Here is a 17491-nt window from a genome sequence, read left to right as displayed (position 1 = left end):
ATTTGAATCAGTTCAACGTGGAAATCGGGTAAACACGTTAATATTTTTCACTAACATTGAGTTTTAACAGTAAAATTAAGCTATTTTGTTTATTTATTTTCAAACCAAAAAACTTCTCTAGGCTCTTATTTTGGCCATAGCATTTCTTAATTGGCCACTCGGGGCTCCTATTTTGGCCAATTCGCAAAAAAGTTGAATTCACACGAATTTATTTTATAATTTGACTTTACCATGTAGATATATCTTATCAGCAGAAAATCCTCGTTATTTAACTAATTAAAAGGCCAGTATATCTATTAATCAAAATAAATTATAATATTATATTCACACATAGCTAGCAGTGCAAAGTACTTCGAGCTAGAATTTTATTTAAATTGAGGAGGATATTTAATAACACTGACATCACATCATTGATCTATGTCAATTTTTCTTCTGTCATTTATCTTTATTAATGAGCTTCCGCTCTTTGCTTTTTTTTCAAATAGAAACTTATTCGTATTATTTACCAACTATAGTTAACAGTCCGAAGCGTTAGTTTCGGTAGATACAACCGAGATTACAATTTTGTAAATAATCTGAACAAATAGAGAACGGATATATTATACGGAACGGATATATTATATCAATACAATACAATATTTCTTATCCAAAACCAGTTTTGTGTTTTCACGAATCTCATGCGTTATCTTATGACAGCCCCAAGAACTTCGTACTTTTCATGTTTTGCATCAATGTTTATACGTTACCATGGATTTGTTTACATATGGCCAATATCAGGATTATGAATTATGGAATTGCTTTGATATGTGGCCAAGAATGGATCATTGATCGTTTTCGGAAGCTTTTGTTATTTTTGATATTGCAGAGAAAAATCATATCATAATGCCTATTTTTTTAATCCATGTGCTGTGATAAGTTGTGCCTGATGCTGGTAACAAAAGTTGCTATAGAAATGAACAAACTTAAACAAGATTATGCTCTATCAAAAATAGCTTGCAAATTACCTAAACGGTAGACTGTACAGTAAACCTGGGAGAGTATAATTAGATCCTTTATTAAAAGTAAAATACGCATATTTGTTTGCTACAATAAGTAATGTATTTGTCGAACACATCAGCAGTTTCAATAGGAGACTTCGAAATAGGAGTAATTCAAGATACTTCTTCACAATTATCAATTTAATTCTATCATGGCCAAAACTGGTGCTATGGCCAAAACCGATGCTTCTACCCCATGCACCTTTTTAGATTTTTGAAACTCATGAATTGTAACTAATATCAAATAACAAGTCACATCTGATTGAGCTTTCAGCCAAAGTGGGCCTGTCTAAACGATTTTTTTCTGTTCGATATTTATACTTAAATGGAAAATTAAAAATACGCCAACCAGTTCTCGATCGCTAACATACTTATGCATCAATCATTATCGTCCATCGACCGATATGTTCAGCTGATGATTTCATCATAATCATACGGCACTCTGTCTATGCTACCTTCGCATCGATACGGTCCAACGCCTTCCTCCCCACCCGCGTGGTTCATTCCACTTTCGGTAGGCAAAACAAAAGCCAACAACAGTGACGACTTCTCGCTCATTGCCCACAACCTGTGCGCTACTACACAGTTGAAGGTGTAAGAAATCGACAGGTCAATCGCTATCGTTTAACCACTGCAGCAAAAAAAAAATAAACCACTATCAGACGAACAAGATCCATATACGCGCAACGCACACCTCCTCGCGGCAATATCAGCTTGCTACACACCGTCTTGTGTTTGGGTTGGTCTCCAAGCTCCATCGTCGTTGTCTTCCACCCGCGAATTGGTTTGAGGCGCAAGTCGCAATCATTCGCTCTCTCACGACGCTCGAAGAGACTCTGACGGAAAACATTACACCTATCCTCATCATGCTATCCGTATACTAGAACGCAACACAACAGCACAGACCCGTATACCTCTACGCAACCATTTAGTTTGCGGTTTGCGATTCGAAGCTTTTTGGGTGTGCGTTCGGTAACATGTGTCGGCATCCGCAGCGCGAGTCGATACCAGCTCTTCTTGTGGCGCTTGACGGCCGCCGGTATCATACTCCGGCTCTCTGTTTCTCCGCGTGTCACAGAAGCGGTTCAGTATGAGTGTAGCGATGAACTAACTTGGACGTTCCGGTCGCGTTTCTCTGCAGTCTGTCGAGAAAGTGGTCATCGGCCATCGGATGAAACATAGCCGCAGCCGGAGTGTAATAGGGAACTTGCCAAGCGTGTCTTGATTGTCATGCTTATTCACAGGTGGTCGCGAAATGCCTACGGTGTCAGTGAATAGAATTGCAAAACGATCGATAGCCAAAAAATTATTATCCGAAAAACAAGTGTTTCAAATCTGTTCAACCAAATTGTGTTAATTGATGCGTGAAAAAGGGTTTTTGAAATTGACATTTAGAGATTGAAATCACGCATTGCGCGTATTGAAGCGTGCCAAATTTTGGCACCAATCCAAACCAGTGCACCTAGGGAGAGGTGTTCCCGTACGTGTGTAAAACGCCCCTGAAAGTGTAAATAAAATAGAGAAAAAACAAATAGCCAAATAGCAAAATAAAACCCGTGTAAACGTGCCGTTACCGCAGTATAAAAAAAATCTAACAAAAACAACTTCGATTGCACATAAGGCGTCAGCGCCCAGCTAGCGGCGGTGTTTTGCAGTTGTGCTTCCGTTGTTCCTCCTTCAGGGCGGCCCAAGTTCAAGGTTTAACGGGGCGTAATATAACAGCAGCAACGACGACGACGACGATGATGATTGCTGCCGGAGAATCGATATCCATTAAATAGTTTCCTCAATCAAGGTTAGTATTTGCTTGTTTCTACACCCCATGACAGAACATGCCGCATGTGGTTTGAATTATATGAATCAGGTGAAGAACACAGTAGGCTTTTCTTGGTTATTTTCGACTAGATGATTTTGGGAATCATTTTAGTTTTTCTCTATTGCGTTCAGATTTCGAGGAATTGTGAACAAACAAACGTTCAGTAATAGAGTTGCATACATTTTGTACTAGGAATCACGATAATTGATAACTTCGAACTTTATTTAAAATATAAACCGTTTTGTAAAATTATAAATACTGCTGTTAGTGGAAAAGTAACATATTTCTTCTCTTTCATTCGTGAACTACTGAACTGGAATCCACCCCCATTTCAAATCATAGGTTCACTCAAAAAGCTCAAACCGGAAAAAGATGAAAGATTATAGCCATTCGACCATTCCTGTGAATTTTTATGTCCCCAGTCATTATCGATTATTCAAAGACCTTAATGAGGTTCCTCGTAAACATAACGGTAAAGCGACGAACCCGACGAGTAATTTCTATACGACACTCTCACGTAAGTTGGCGTATTTTGGTAATGACCAAAATTAACAGGAATAATTGAACAGCTATAATCTTTTATTTTTTACCGGTTTGAGCTTTTGGAATGCACTTTTTTTTCATTTCGTCGACCATTTCAGTATCGTTCGTTTATTTTATAGAAAAACAAAAATGACCCTTGTCCTTAAATTTATTTAAATCTCCTTACGTACATTTGTTTTACCGTTTACATCTATTCGACAACTGAAGAGAGATCAGAGTGATTGTTTACTATTTAGTCAACTTTTCGTGCGTAGTGACGTTTTTTGTGTTTGAGAAAATTTCAGAAAGATGAGTGGAAATAAAATCTCAACACAAACCCGAAATTTGATTGTGCGTGACTTCGAGCGTAAGAAGTCTTAACGAAACATTGTTGAGGAGTATGGGGTGAGCCATTGTGCGGTCCAGTATCAGACGCTCGGTAGCGTGGCCGACACCATTCGGCGTCACTTGACGGAACGGAAGCTGAAGAGCTACTTCGCCAAAAAGCGGTCGATGATCAGCAACTCCAACAAAAAGTATGGGGTGAGCCATTGTGCGGTCCAGTATCAGACGCTCGGTAGCGTGGCCGACACCATTCGGCGTCACTTGACGGAACGGAAGCTGAAGAGCTACTTCGCCAAAAAGCGGTCGATGATCAGCAACTCCAACAAAAAATTATTTCAACTGTTGATGGTTACATCGTTATTTTGTGTGGGATCCCATGTTGAAAATAGGGCTGGAGGACAACTACACCTTCCAGGAAGATAATGACGACGAAAACAGCAGCATTCTTCCGATCGGCCCGGATCAAACCATTGATGTGGCCACCTCAATGCCCTGACTTAAATCCTATCGAGAATTTGTGGGCGATCTTGGATAACAAGTTGAACAAAATTGACGCTGCGAATAACTAAGCTATTTTGCTATGTTGAAGGAGGTTTTGGACGCGCTTGACCCCCAAAACCATCGGAACTTTGTGGAGAGTTTTTCAAAGCGTTGTCAGTTGGCCATCGAGACCAAAAGGGGTTGACTATAAATAATATATTTTGACGTAGAACTATGTCTTAGGGCAACATTACAGGGGTGTAAACTAAAAAAAAAAACGAGAAACTTGCGAGCGACACAAAAAATTTCCACTATAAAATGCTAAAAACTTAGTCATTTTTCAACAGGTTTGCTTTATCCTAGCAGCAGTCGATTGGAATATTAGATATGCGTCCTGTTCTACTATTGGAAAATGTAGAGAGTTTCCATGTCAACTGACCTATCGACTATTTTTTATGATTTGGCGTAGCAAACTGAGTGTTATGCAGGAAAATTGTCTGAGAATGAATTGTAGGAAACTTATGCTTCAAAAAAGATATAAGCCTGAAGTTGTAACCAAAGTTGTAATTAAAAGTCCAGGATGGAGGAATATTAAAATTATGCCTCTAATAAAACCTACGCCAAAATGCTTACGACCTTTTAAAATATTACTCTTGAGTCTTTTGTCCAACCGCGGAAAATACTCAGTTTGCTAATCCAAACTCGTTTCCAAAGTTTCTTCCAAATCTTAAATGGTCGATAAAATTTTTAGGTATTTTCAGATCATTTGACATGAAACCGCTCTAGAGCCTCGTTGAACGCTTATTTTGACCAATTAGAGCCTTAAACAAGACCAAAGAAAAAAATCTCTTAGTTTTAGTCTAAATCAAACTAAATAATTAATTACTGCTTTTCTCCCCCAAAACAATTTGACTTGTGAATGACTCTGTGATAAGTATTTTCTATGTAATTTTCTAGTCTACGAGGCTTTTCCTTCACTGAGAGTTTCTGTCGAAAGTGTGGTATAAAAGGTAGCAAACAAAAATTTGACTTTCATTCTATTGCACTATTAGGCTCCCTTAAATTATTTAACTGAAGTAATTATCAATTTTCTGCCATTTGTCTAAGGGTTACTTTTGGAAAAATCTTGTTATTCAAATGTGTGAAATTATATGCAGGATTGCAGCTAATCTAGCCTAAATTGAATTTGTTAAATGACAAATAATTCCAGAATCTGCTGATTTCCGTTTGAATCTTGCTGGTCTCCAGTTTCAATTACATTCGCCGTTTTCTTAGAAAGGGAACTATGCTGAGCGCGACAGTGCAGCTAATGCAACAGTTCTATGTGGCAGCTGTGATGGAATATTTGGTTACTGTAGACCCGCATTATTCCACATTACCCGTAACTGGCCCTCCATAAACAATCTCTTACCTGTTGTTACCTTCACCTAATACCAAGAAGAACACTTGAATGTTTGGGTTGTCAGCAGGGCCGGCGTCACACTATTTTCCCGAGTGGGTAGTGGTATATAGGGAAGGTTCATAGGTGGCTTTCCGGCAGGTAATCGGAACAATCACCATGGTGGACGAAAACATGCGTGTAAGCATGTTTTTGAGTTCTGTCTTTCTCCTCAGTTTTCGCGACAAAATGGTTTGAGTAGATCTTACGCTTCAGTTTTGCCAAGAAAATCTCTATGGGGCGCAACAAGGGTCCATCTCCTCCAACGATTGCTTCGAGTAGTAAGCCGACGGCAGATTCAACCAGTACACCTGTACGTACAGGTTCTTTCGTTTTTTTTTTTTTTTTGGTACAGATTCTGTACTGTACACTTTCAGATTTTCGTAAAAAGTACAGAAAAGTACAGACTAAACTTTGTTACAGGCTCAGTAACGATACAATGAACGTGATCACGCAAGTTTCATTGAAAAGTGAGCTTATAGTTCAGAAGCAATATAAACAGAGTCAATGCAGTCACAGTTTTCTCAAAACAATAAACAAACGTTGTTAAAGTTGTTTTTTCACAGGTTTACAGGATTTTTGTAGCTCCCAGTACAGATTAATATGCGGCACTGCGTAAAAACCATTAAAACCATTTGGGAAATCACGACTTTCTGCTGACGCCTTGAAACAACTTTCTGTTGTTATTGGTTTTGTCTAATTAGTTTCAGTTTGATTATAAATCAAAAGGTTGTGAATAAAAAAGAGGTAGACTAAACAAGTTTTTCAGTCATTTTTTTTAGTTTTAAATGTTTTCCATGTGACGTCACCTAACGTTATACCCCCCTCCCTTCTCCCATATGTCACAAATCGTCACGATTTTCTTAACCCCCTCTCCTTCCCATATGCGTGGCGTACTTTATGGATGCCGCCTTACTATGAATTTCCACGTTCACGGTCAGTCCGGAGCGAAAAAAGAGCGGCTTTGAGCGCCTTCTTGCTGATTGTCAGCTATAGCAGCACCTTCTTGGGGAACTTGGTGTGTCAAATGAACTTTACCTCGGAGCTCACTTCTTTCGTGGAAAAAGTAAAATACGAAGTGCCCTGCCAGTCGTTGCCATCCATGTTCGGAAAGAAATTTTCACAGTTTAGCCGGTGACACAGACCTCCTGGCCAAGCGCACGCAGCGATATAACCTACCTTGGTATTTCTCTTCAGCATCCTTAGAGCTTCTTATTGCTCAGGGTCGTCGGCCGTTCAGAATTGGACTTTCTTTCGATACTTTGATTGTTGTTAATTATTGATAGTGTTTGATTGTTGTCTACAAAGTGTCGCACGTTATCCGTTTTTGACGCGGCGGGGTACCGTCCTTTGAACGCTCACACTTCTGAATGAAGTAGCTTCACTGTTTTCGCCATGACGGTTAGAGTTCGAGTTAATTTTTTTTGCTGACGTATAGGTTACTATGATTGATACTGCATGGGCTGTTTCGTTAGTGCGAGTGCAACCCATGAAAAATCGACCATTTTTGTGCATTTTTTCAATGCAAACGTCAAGGCTGCATCCAAAATTTAAGCTTCATCGGACTTCTGGTAAGGCTTCACTTACAGTATTGAAAGTCACACTTTTTGACTAATGAAAAATATGAAATCGTAATTTTGTTTGATAGCAAATCGCTTATAAAGCAGGTATTAGACGAAGCAAATATTTGCTTTTTTTCAATACAGATTTAATTTTGTGCAAATAAAAATCGTACCAAAAATTGTGCAAATAAAAATCGTACCAAAAATATCAATACAAGTCATTTCTCTTCGTTTCTAATGAAAATTCACTCTTTTTTCTTTATTCCTCCCATCAAACGCTGCACACATCCGGAGTCAACTTCCTTGGCCCATTTGTTCCACATTTTGGTCATCTGTTTGGTTGCTTCCTGGCTCGATACGAACGACATCCTGCTCGCAAACGAATTCCTCGAACAGTACTGCGAGCAGCAGCGTATTTTAATGCGATTTTATTATCTGATAGTCCTGAGTTTGCTCTGAAGGGTCTCAACACCTTCTGGTTCAGCTCGCGGTCATATGTTCCACTACGACGCTTACCTTGAGGCATTCAATCCACGCGCTTTCGCTCCCTGTAACGTTTGAGTACATCATACACGATTGATTTGGCGATATTCAACGCTTTTGCGATTTTTATTGCGGACTATGTTGGATTATTATCATGGGTATGCATATTCTTCTCGGCTTACATCAGGAATAACTTTTGACACACTGCATGAAACACTGTGAAATTTGTACCATAGAAAGTGGTGGCCTAGGTAAACAAACCGCTGTAAAACAATTCTTGCAGCGGTCACTTTCCGTGTCGCTGCAACACAATGAGTGATTCCGGATTCTAACTGGACAGAACTTTATCTACTTATTAAATAATAATTTCATCCATTGTACTCGATAAACATTTTTGTAACTTTCGTTTCGAGATTGTTGAGGCAATAATTCGTTACAACTCCGTCTGCTATTTTTTTGATAGAGTATAAAACTTCAACGTAGATTGATGTTATATGGGTTTTATAATGAAAAATACAAGAATAATGTGAATTGTAGTGAATAATACTACTAACAGGAACTGGATCTAAATGAAACCATCGCCGTTCATGTCCCTGTAACTTTTCACATATGATAAATTCACTTTTGAACAGACGTTTGTTATATACGTTTTAGCACGAAAATTGTAACAAAATTACCATTTTAAAAATCCTTCTTTTTGATACAAAAATCTGTTTAATCTTTCGTTAGAGATATGAAGCAAAAAAATCACGGCTTTCTGGAAATACTTTCGTATCCAAGATGTCAATATTTGTTACAGCTCGTTCATCAACTCCATTTAATTTCTCGCATTGTATTATATTGACTCAATTGGATGCGCCGTAATATTTGTTTAGACATCTTTACTTGTGCCTGTTGGGTGAACGAGGTAAAACACAGTGTTTGTTGTTCCCTTCACAATACAGTTGTTCCGTTTTTTTAATATAAATTTTACATGCATTCTCATAAAAGGTTGTTTACAAGATGCTGCTGGGCACAAATATTACACAGTAACGGTCATAGTATGCCAGGACAATCACATGCAATGACGTGCACAATTGATACTGATGATATTGACCCCCTTCTCTCTCTGCAACAATCCCGTTTGCGCGCCTGCTACCCGTTGTTGGGTTCAGAGACTACAAACAACAGCGCTGACAACACACTGGTCGTGGGTGTTAATGTCATATCAAAACAGAGATTTTTTAACGCAAAATCATGCAGCACTTTTCGTTTTGACGTGACATTTACACCCACAGTGTCTTGTCAGCTCTGTATTGTTGGGACAGCTGCAGCAGTAATGAACGCGCTTAGCGAGGCTCTTTTATGTAACGAATGTCATTGACAACTTTGGTTTGTTTTGCCTTTTAATTTAATTTTATTTTTTTCGGCTTCCATGGCTGTATTTCTCTTGTTCAAAACTTACAAACAAACGTCTACGTTTTCTGTCTGTAAATTTTTGTAAGTGCTAATCAATCAGGTTTCTACGGCAATTACCAGTTTTTTGTCGGCCCATGATTAGTCATTCTGCCTACAAATGTACGTTTCCACAGCAATCGGCTTAGTGATAGTACAAACGCCCCCTTCAGCAGATAAGACGAAATAACTCATTGTTAGTATGGCGATAAAATAAATAATTTGCATAAATAGGCATCTATGCGAACGACAGCAAGCTGGACTGTTGGATCGTTAAAAGCATGACAATTATCGTTATAGACGGAATATATTCAAAATCAGATGCTCCACGTGCAAACTTCATCGCTTGCCTGTTGGCAGTAAGTAGATACTACTTAGTAGTAGCACTTGAGTTGTTACTCGGACAATTCGAATGACTCTATTACGTATCAGCTGTAAGCGTTGTTATATACTAAAGCAGTAAAATGAAACCTAGCGGCACTCACGGCTGGCTCGAAATAAACCATGACTAAGCATGTGCGCGCGCACGACGCCGTTGAATCAGAAAATATCCTCCGAGCACTGATAAAGATGATAATTGAAGTTGAATGGATTGATGAATATATCTTGAAAAATAAACCAATTTGAAGAGCTCTGCTAAATAGTCAGAATCTAGCCAGTCAGTACTGGCAGATAGTAATTCTGAACTAGTCTACGGTGTGTGATGTCCTTGGCTCGGATGATACCGTAGAATGATTTCAAAAACAAATAATTGGCTTCTGATAATTACTGAAAGTTTCTACGAACGTAATTAAATTAGTTCGTTGAGGCAAAAAGTTATTCGATAAAATGGAAAAACTAATTGCACGATGGAATGACAGAAAAACTGCCAAAATTTTCTGCCACCCTCTCTCGCACAACCTGCTGAGAAAACCAGAATGACATCGAATTCTAGCTGGGTAACGTAATAAAAACTCAACTATCCGTTAACTATCAATATCAGTCTGTTTTTATAATGAAAACTCATACACCAGCTCGGTTGAAAGCTGTTGGTTTTTCATAGTAATTGCCTAGACTTCGAAGGGCAAAAACAGTCCACACCTGACAAGTGTCTGTACAGAAATACTACCCTCTCGGTGGCAAATAATTTGGTGTATCCGCTCTAGTTCTAATATTCTTGAGTAGTTACACTACGAGCATGTACCAGACCAGAAACGAGTTGTATCATGAATTTTATGGGCGGCCGCCGCTGCCACCGGACGTTATTATGCCAGTAACGTTATGTGCCTACCCTTGTGTTACATACGGTACAGGTATCGAAGTCCGTTCGTCCGTACAGACCACGGTGTTTTTCTTTTAGACTAGCGCGAAGTTGCTTCTACTGTATCGTACGTGTAGTACCCTTCATACCTCCAAGGATGAGGAGCATAATCTGGTTGATCGGTGTACGCCAGCCATAAAGTGCACCGAGCACACATCGACGCTAATATATGAGCTTTTGCACAAGGGTTATTCCCTTGCAAGTATGTACGGCACAAATTGAAGTTCACTCTCTGTCTCTATGTCCCCGACCGGTGCGACGTTATTCCTGGTTTGCAGCAGGATGCTGACATCGAGCGACTGGTAATTAGTTTAAGTACGGTACAACATCTGAAGTTTATTTTTACTGAGCGAGTTTAATGTGTTGAACTTTGTTGCTTTGATACAAACTTATACTGCTCTGGTTGACACGAACCTTCGTCCAATGTCGTTTAAATGTTATGAAATGGTCATATTTAATTACTTATGTTTTTGCAAAAAAAAAAAAAAAACAATTGAATTCACTTGAGATGCCCACTCTATCAAGATGATTAAATATTGAATGAAGCTAAATTTTTTCTCAATGAATTCTACATTCTCAACAGAACTTGTCAATAATCTGGTTGATCGATGACTAGAAATTCGTACAAAATGCCACTTTTTTGCGCGCAATATCGACTTTTGATGAACATCGCTACTGCGCATGTTACAGTGTCAATAATGCGATCGTGTTTCATATACAACGCCCTACTTTTTCCATTTTTGTTCTCAAAATTTTAGGATCTATATAATATTGGTACATATAAGAATAAAATGAAGAAAATTGTTCTTTAGTACTTTCAATGTCATAAATTTGTACACTGAATATGTATTTATGTTTAACCCTCTAGGGCCCAAGTTATTTTTCAGATGGACCTCACAAATCACAATGAATCTTTATCAACATTTCGTAAGAATTTATTGAAACTTTTTAAAGGTTCAACTGAAGCGTGTCTAATGGCGGCACTGGACATTAGAGGATTAAGAATCCTGCAAGAGAAAAATAGTGTGCCCAACAACTTTCACATGTTTGCTTTTCTTTATTTTACAAAATTTCGGCCAATGAATAAAAAAAGACCATTGTAACAGTTTCATAAATTTTATTCACGTAAAAAAATGCACTTTTTCCGGATGGAGGTAAAAAAATAACTAAGACAGATAATTGCGTTTGATAAGTTTCTCATGGAAGGTAATTATGTTAACTTACTCTTGCGTGCGGTCTTCCGGCAGTTAACCGGAAAATTCGCCATGGCGGACGTAAACATGCGTGTAGGTATGTTCTTGAGTTCTTTCCATGATTTTTATCAATTCCTCCAGGCTTGCCCAGAAATCCTCGATGGGACGCATGCAGCTTGGGGATGTTGGGCGGGTTCGCCAATTTGGGTCCTCCAACGATCGCTTCGAGTGGCGAGCCGCCGCCAGATCCGTCCAAAACATCGCGTTTTCAGCGTTTTGGTATTTTTTGATGAACGACGCAACTTTCGGCAGTCACTTCGTACAATTAATTTTCGTGTTCAAGGTCAGTCCGGAGCGAAAGAAGAGCGGCCTTGACATCCCTTTCTAGCTGATTGACAGCCACAGCAGCACCTTCTTGGAGAACTTGGTGTGTGAAATAATCTTCACCTCGATGCTCACTTCCTTCGTGAGGGAAGTAAAATACGAAGTACCCTGCCAGTCGTTGCCATCCACGATGAGACAAATCACGTCGTCATCACCACCGCCACGACGTGATTTGCCGGGAAAATCGACTTGACCATCTCATTCAGGCACTGCCGCTGCGTCATTGCCTGCAGCTCTGAGACCAGTGGATGAGACTGCCGCTTCCTGGCATGTATGTCCATCTTCACCAGGTACTTTTTCACTGTTTGGCCGGTTGCACCAACCTTCCGAGCAAGCACACGGAGTGATGTAGTCACTTTTCCCTCGGTCCTCCACTTTCGTATCTTTTGGAGCTTCTTGTAGCCCAGGGTCGTTGGCCATCCGGAACCAGGCTTCCTTTCGATGCTCTGATTGTTGTCCAATAGTGTCAAGATGTTGTAGACTCGACGCGATGGGGTACCGTTTTTTGAATGCTCACAATTCTGAACGGGGTAGCTTCAATGTTTTCGCCATCACGTTTAGAGTTCGACTGATAGAGCTGTCAAATTTTTTCGGCTGACTCTGGGTTGCTATAAATCGGGTTACTATAATTGATGCTGTACGGTCATGTGAAGGTGAACCCATGAAAAATCTACAATTTTTGTCCATTATTTTTACCGCGAACGTTATGTTAGAAGTGCAAATTTAAAAACTGGAAACATCGATTGTTCTTGTTTTTCTCGCTCGAGCGCATAATGACACACCCACGAGAAGTATAACAGTAGTCACGTATAAAAATTAGCATGCAGAAATTTAGCCTTTATTGGCCATCCGATCACTGTTACAATGGGATTATTTACTGGCAACTTGGTCTACTAGCAGCAAACAAAACTGCGGCAAGTCGCAGCGAAGCAGGCGGCGATTTCAAATATCTTGTAGCCTTCTATAGCGGATGGGCCAACAGAGGAAACTGCTGGACTACGCACTTGTGATTGTAGATCACCTTTCACAGCGCTAGATTTTTTATCTTACGTAAAAGGTCAATCATGAGTTGTAAAATAAGTAGAATTACAGCCGGGTCTAGAAGGGGGGAGGCATGGTCCCCGGGCCCCCCACAAAATTTTACTTCCAACAGCAAATTTAGTGACACTGGAGTTTAGACGAAATTAACACAATACTTCTATAACCTTTCCTTAACTTTTATTTGTGTATGACTTGTTCTTTAATTGCAGTTTTAACAATTGAAAAGGGCCTTGACATATTACTTGGCCCCCGGGCCTCCACAACTCTTAATCCGGGCCTGAGTATAATAATAGCAAATAAAGTCAAATTGCCTTTTGTTGTTTAGTTCAACCGCTATTCGCAATGTTTTCGCTAGCGGCTGAACATTTTTAACTGCTTCACAATCAAATGATGTTGAGGCGCTAATAAGCGCCATTGGTATGTCGCAATAGTAACACCCGGCAATTTTGTTTAATTTCTCGTCATTAGAGATTGCCTTTTGCATATGACGTGCGATAATTTTCGTTCTCTTGTTATCTCGGCAACATTTTTTACGATTTGCAAAACTTTATCAGCTATTAAGTATTAAGTAACAGCTAACAGATTACAGACGCTCCACCATCAAAGCATTTTTCTTCGCCACGCAGACGATGAATTCAACCAACCGGGATGAACGGGATTTTGGAATAGAAATGAAGTTAAATTTCTATTTGCTAGCTTTGATACCAGGTTTTCGAGAGAAACTCTCACAGAAGGAGGAGCCTCGTAGACGTTGTTGTTTTCAATTGGCGTACTGATCATAGTTAAAAAATAAACACTAAAAAAGAACGCTAGAGTATAATGCACGAGGGGGAAGAAACATTTTAACTACTTCACAATCAATTGATTTTAAGTGCTGAGGAGGTAATTTCTCACCATTTCAAATTGCCAATGGCCTTCCTCAAGTGAAGCTCTACCTTTTTGCAGCATCATGAATTGCAAGCAGTATCCGTACTCATGTACCTGATCGAGGTTTTCGACCATACTTTCGCAAAACGACAACTCATTCTTCTTTGAATTAAACAATAAGCACATATCAACATAAGAACATATCGATTGTATTCAGCAGCACCATTTTTTTGCAAATGACAAAAAGTTGAAAGTTGCCAACAATTTGAGCCTAAGAACACTTGTTTTAAACTCTTCTCAATGTTAATAATATCGATTGAGATAGTATTCAATCGCAATATAGATCATGAGGGTGAAACATGTTGTTAATAAAATTGTTAGGTAATTTAAATATTAAGAAGCCATATTTTATTGTTCTTAGCACCATTGTGGATTCTGGAAAAAGTCCATGCTAACAAATTATTTATGCCACCATTTTTATGCACCGTGTGACAGAACCTTTGGGAAAGACAACTTTAGGTCACAGTATCACAAAATATAAGTACCCGTATACCAAATGGTGCTTCATGAGTTTTGTGAAAAAATTAATTAAAAAAACTCTCGACGAGCATACACAATTGTTTAGGTACATGCTCATAAACCCATCGCATATCTGATGAATAGTATGAAGCTAGAAAATGAGCAAATTGTCAGTTTATACGATAATCGAATTACGCAGTATGGCAGCCTACCGGTAGAGATTTCTATCAGTGTGCCCCTTTTTGTCCCCCTTCAAGGGGCGAGAGTCACCAAATATGAAGCTATGGTGCACCGCACAATAGAAGCGTGAAAAAGCATTGTTATTTCAAATTTATTTTGATTAAAAAAGTTTCTCCTATTTATGTTTTAATCGTAACTTACAATTAATTACGCCAATGCACACTTTTCATAGTCATAGGACAGCACCACAGCTGTAATCTCATCCGTTGGTCCACCATAATAACCAACTAGTTGATGAAAATAAATTAGTAATGATAATTATCCATTTAACAACACACTTTCGCATTGTTTGTGGCACCACCCTTTCCCAGCCAAGCTGGATTGATCCGGATCGCGTCGACAGAGTCGTCGTCGCCGTGTGCAGCATCAATTTGTCAACAAGTGTGCGCCACCAATAGCCAGCAGTCACGGCGGTGGGTTACAAGAGAATTCAATTATCTCATGTTCTCTTATGGTACGATCCCCTCCCTCCCCGTCAAACTAGAAAGCCGCTGCCGTTTTCGATAAAGTTTGAAAGTAAAATGTTTTATTAACTTTTTAAAACTACGAGAAATTTTAAATTCCAATCACATTTTTCTAATTTGATTGAATAAAAAACGAATAAACGATGCAAATCACGTTCACGACTGCCAATAAAAGCTCTAAGCCATACTGCGTATGGGAGCTGTTATTCAACAATCATCAATGATTTTCAATTCGGCTCATTGTCGTAAACGTGTCGGTTTCATCATTCCGTTTTCGGAGACGTCGACACTCATACAAACGGCTAGGAAATCGTTATGCCAACTGGAATAGTCCCAATAAGCACTTCGTTAGCACAACACAACCGAATAATAAATTAATATAAATGATTGAATGCTTTGATTAGTGAGAAGAATAAAACACTGGAAAGCACCTTAAGTTTTATTGACTCTCTAGTGATTCTAGTTGAGTAACGCATACTGTAAAATGATTGGAATTCTTAGGCTCAGGCAACATCCGAAAGGCTTTGCCATCCACTTGTGCTGTTCAAGAGTAAGAAAAAAAACGCATCGAGCAATTGTTTTTTTTTTTCATCTATTTAACACGGTGCCGTTAAAAATGTGCCAAGCCGATCGATGTTGTTTAAACATGCAAAACTAGCACAGGAAGCCCGTGGCAACGCCATTAAAACTGCACACAGAAAGTAGGATTAGGAATACTAGATAATAAAAGCTTGAAACAAAAACAGTCGTCACCAACTTCCTTGCTACTACATATAGAACGGTTCCTTAAATCAACAACTACTTAGGTGGGACGCACTTTGGCGCTTTTGTTACGATTTCCAATGGTTATCTAGCATTACCATCGTCGTACTCCTTGATATATCTTTAGTGCAAAAAACGATGTTTTGTAATTTTAATATTAAATTTAACGCATTTATCCTTAATATAAATAATCAATACTCGATCATTATTGTTTCTACCAAAGGTAGTAATTTCATTAACATAAAAATTTATAAGCTCTGGATTTGAATTAACCGATAATACTGTGCTCAGACGATTTACGAAGTGTCGTGATTCAAGCCTTTCAATTGAATGAAACCAAAATCTGATACCTCGTTAGAAGCCATTGTTTGAATTTTGCACCAATTCAAAGGCTACTTGAGTGCAACACTTGAATCGCTGTTTAAACTAGGCTGTCAACCTACATAGTACATGTATTGTGGAGTGCATAACGCTTTCACAGGATCAAGCCGGTATCAATTTCCGCTCGGATTAGTGGCGATGTGCATCAGCAAAGTGCGGAATCAATTTGAGAACATTAATGGAGCGGCAAACACTATGGATAAGCCAAAACACACATATGTTGCAAAAAAAAAACCTGCTATCGGGTAGTTTTTTTTTCTGGGAAATAATTCAACAATGGAATTATCGCTAGCTGTGTTTTGAATATTTTTTTATGCGGATTTCGGAATTTACGCGATTTTGTTAAGCGGATTCCGGAATTTACGCGTTTTTTAAGCGAAATTCTCAGAAAAATCCATTTCACTATGTTTTTATTGGTTTTATTTTTTTTTATTTTATCATTATGTTTTCATTGGTTTTCCATTATCAAATCGTTTTGAGGAGTGTTAGGTGAATTTACTCATTCCAATTACTGAATATTCACTGATTTGGCCTAACCTTCTTATATTTTTTCTTGATTTTCAGCTCGATGCGTATCACGGTGCTCCCACAGAACGTTATTATAAAAAAAATGCACCAAAGAATCTGAGTACACCATTCGACTCGTTATGACGTCCAGAATCTCTGGTCAAAATTTCAAAATCATCGTACGGTAGATTTTTGAATAATGCCCTTTTGAAGGTCGTAAAGTACAAAAAAGTGATATTACAACGACGAAATACTCAATGTAAAGCACGTTTCTCAGCCACAATGTATTTCAAGCTATAAATAAGATATTTTCGACATGTTTTTATTTCTCATTCTGTCGTTGACGAGGCCCCACATTCTCTAAGAGTTTTTCTCAAAACCTGATACAAAGGTAACAAACAGAAATTTAAATTCTATCTATTCTTAAGACAGTACCATACGGACGGTAAGGTCTGGTCGTGGCAAAATTACGTTCATCTCGTGCCGAAGTCCAATTCATCGTCTGCAGTGCAAACAATATTGCCATGATGCTAGAGCGTCCGTCTATCGCAGCGGTTCTCAACCTGGGGTACGCGTACCCCTAGGGGTACGCGAAAGCCTTCAGGGGGTACGCGACAGAAAAATCGGTAATGGCGGACAAAGCAATTTTTTTATAATACTCAATTTGTTGCTCAAACTTGCTCTTGAATCATGACTGTAGCAATCAAACAAACCAT

The 17491-nt window shown here is 38.8% G+C and overlaps 1 protein-coding gene across 7 annotated transcripts in view; it reads left to right on the top strand.

The window, feature by feature from the left end:
- LOC129720012 (alpha-1,6-mannosyl-glycoprotein 2-beta-N-acetylglucosaminyltransferase) overlaps positions 1-17491 on the top strand; it is a 99637-nt gene that overhangs the window by 7715 nt on the left and 74431 nt on the right. For 3 of the 7 annotated variants that reach the window (XM_055671489.1, XM_055671604.1, XM_055671552.1), the window contains exon 2: positions 2282-2832. The exons of 1 other annotated variant lie outside the window; for it this stretch is intronic. The gene's annotated coding sequence lies outside the window, so the exon portion shown is untranslated. Of the gene's footprint in view, positions 1-2096; positions 2833-17491 lie in introns of those variants that run through there. 3 more of the 7 variants (XM_055671709.1, XM_055671446.1, XM_055671762.1) reach the window with 2 other exon arrangements.

Source organism: Wyeomyia smithii, chromosome 1, assembly GCF_029784165.1.
Source record: "Wyeomyia smithii strain HCP4-BCI-WySm-NY-G18 chromosome 1, ASM2978416v1, whole genome shotgun sequence".
NCBI lineage: Eukaryota > Metazoa > Arthropoda > Insecta > Diptera > Culicidae > Wyeomyia > Wyeomyia smithii.
Note: the sequence above shows the minus strand (reverse complement) of the source record. Positions and strands in the feature narration are given on the sequence as shown.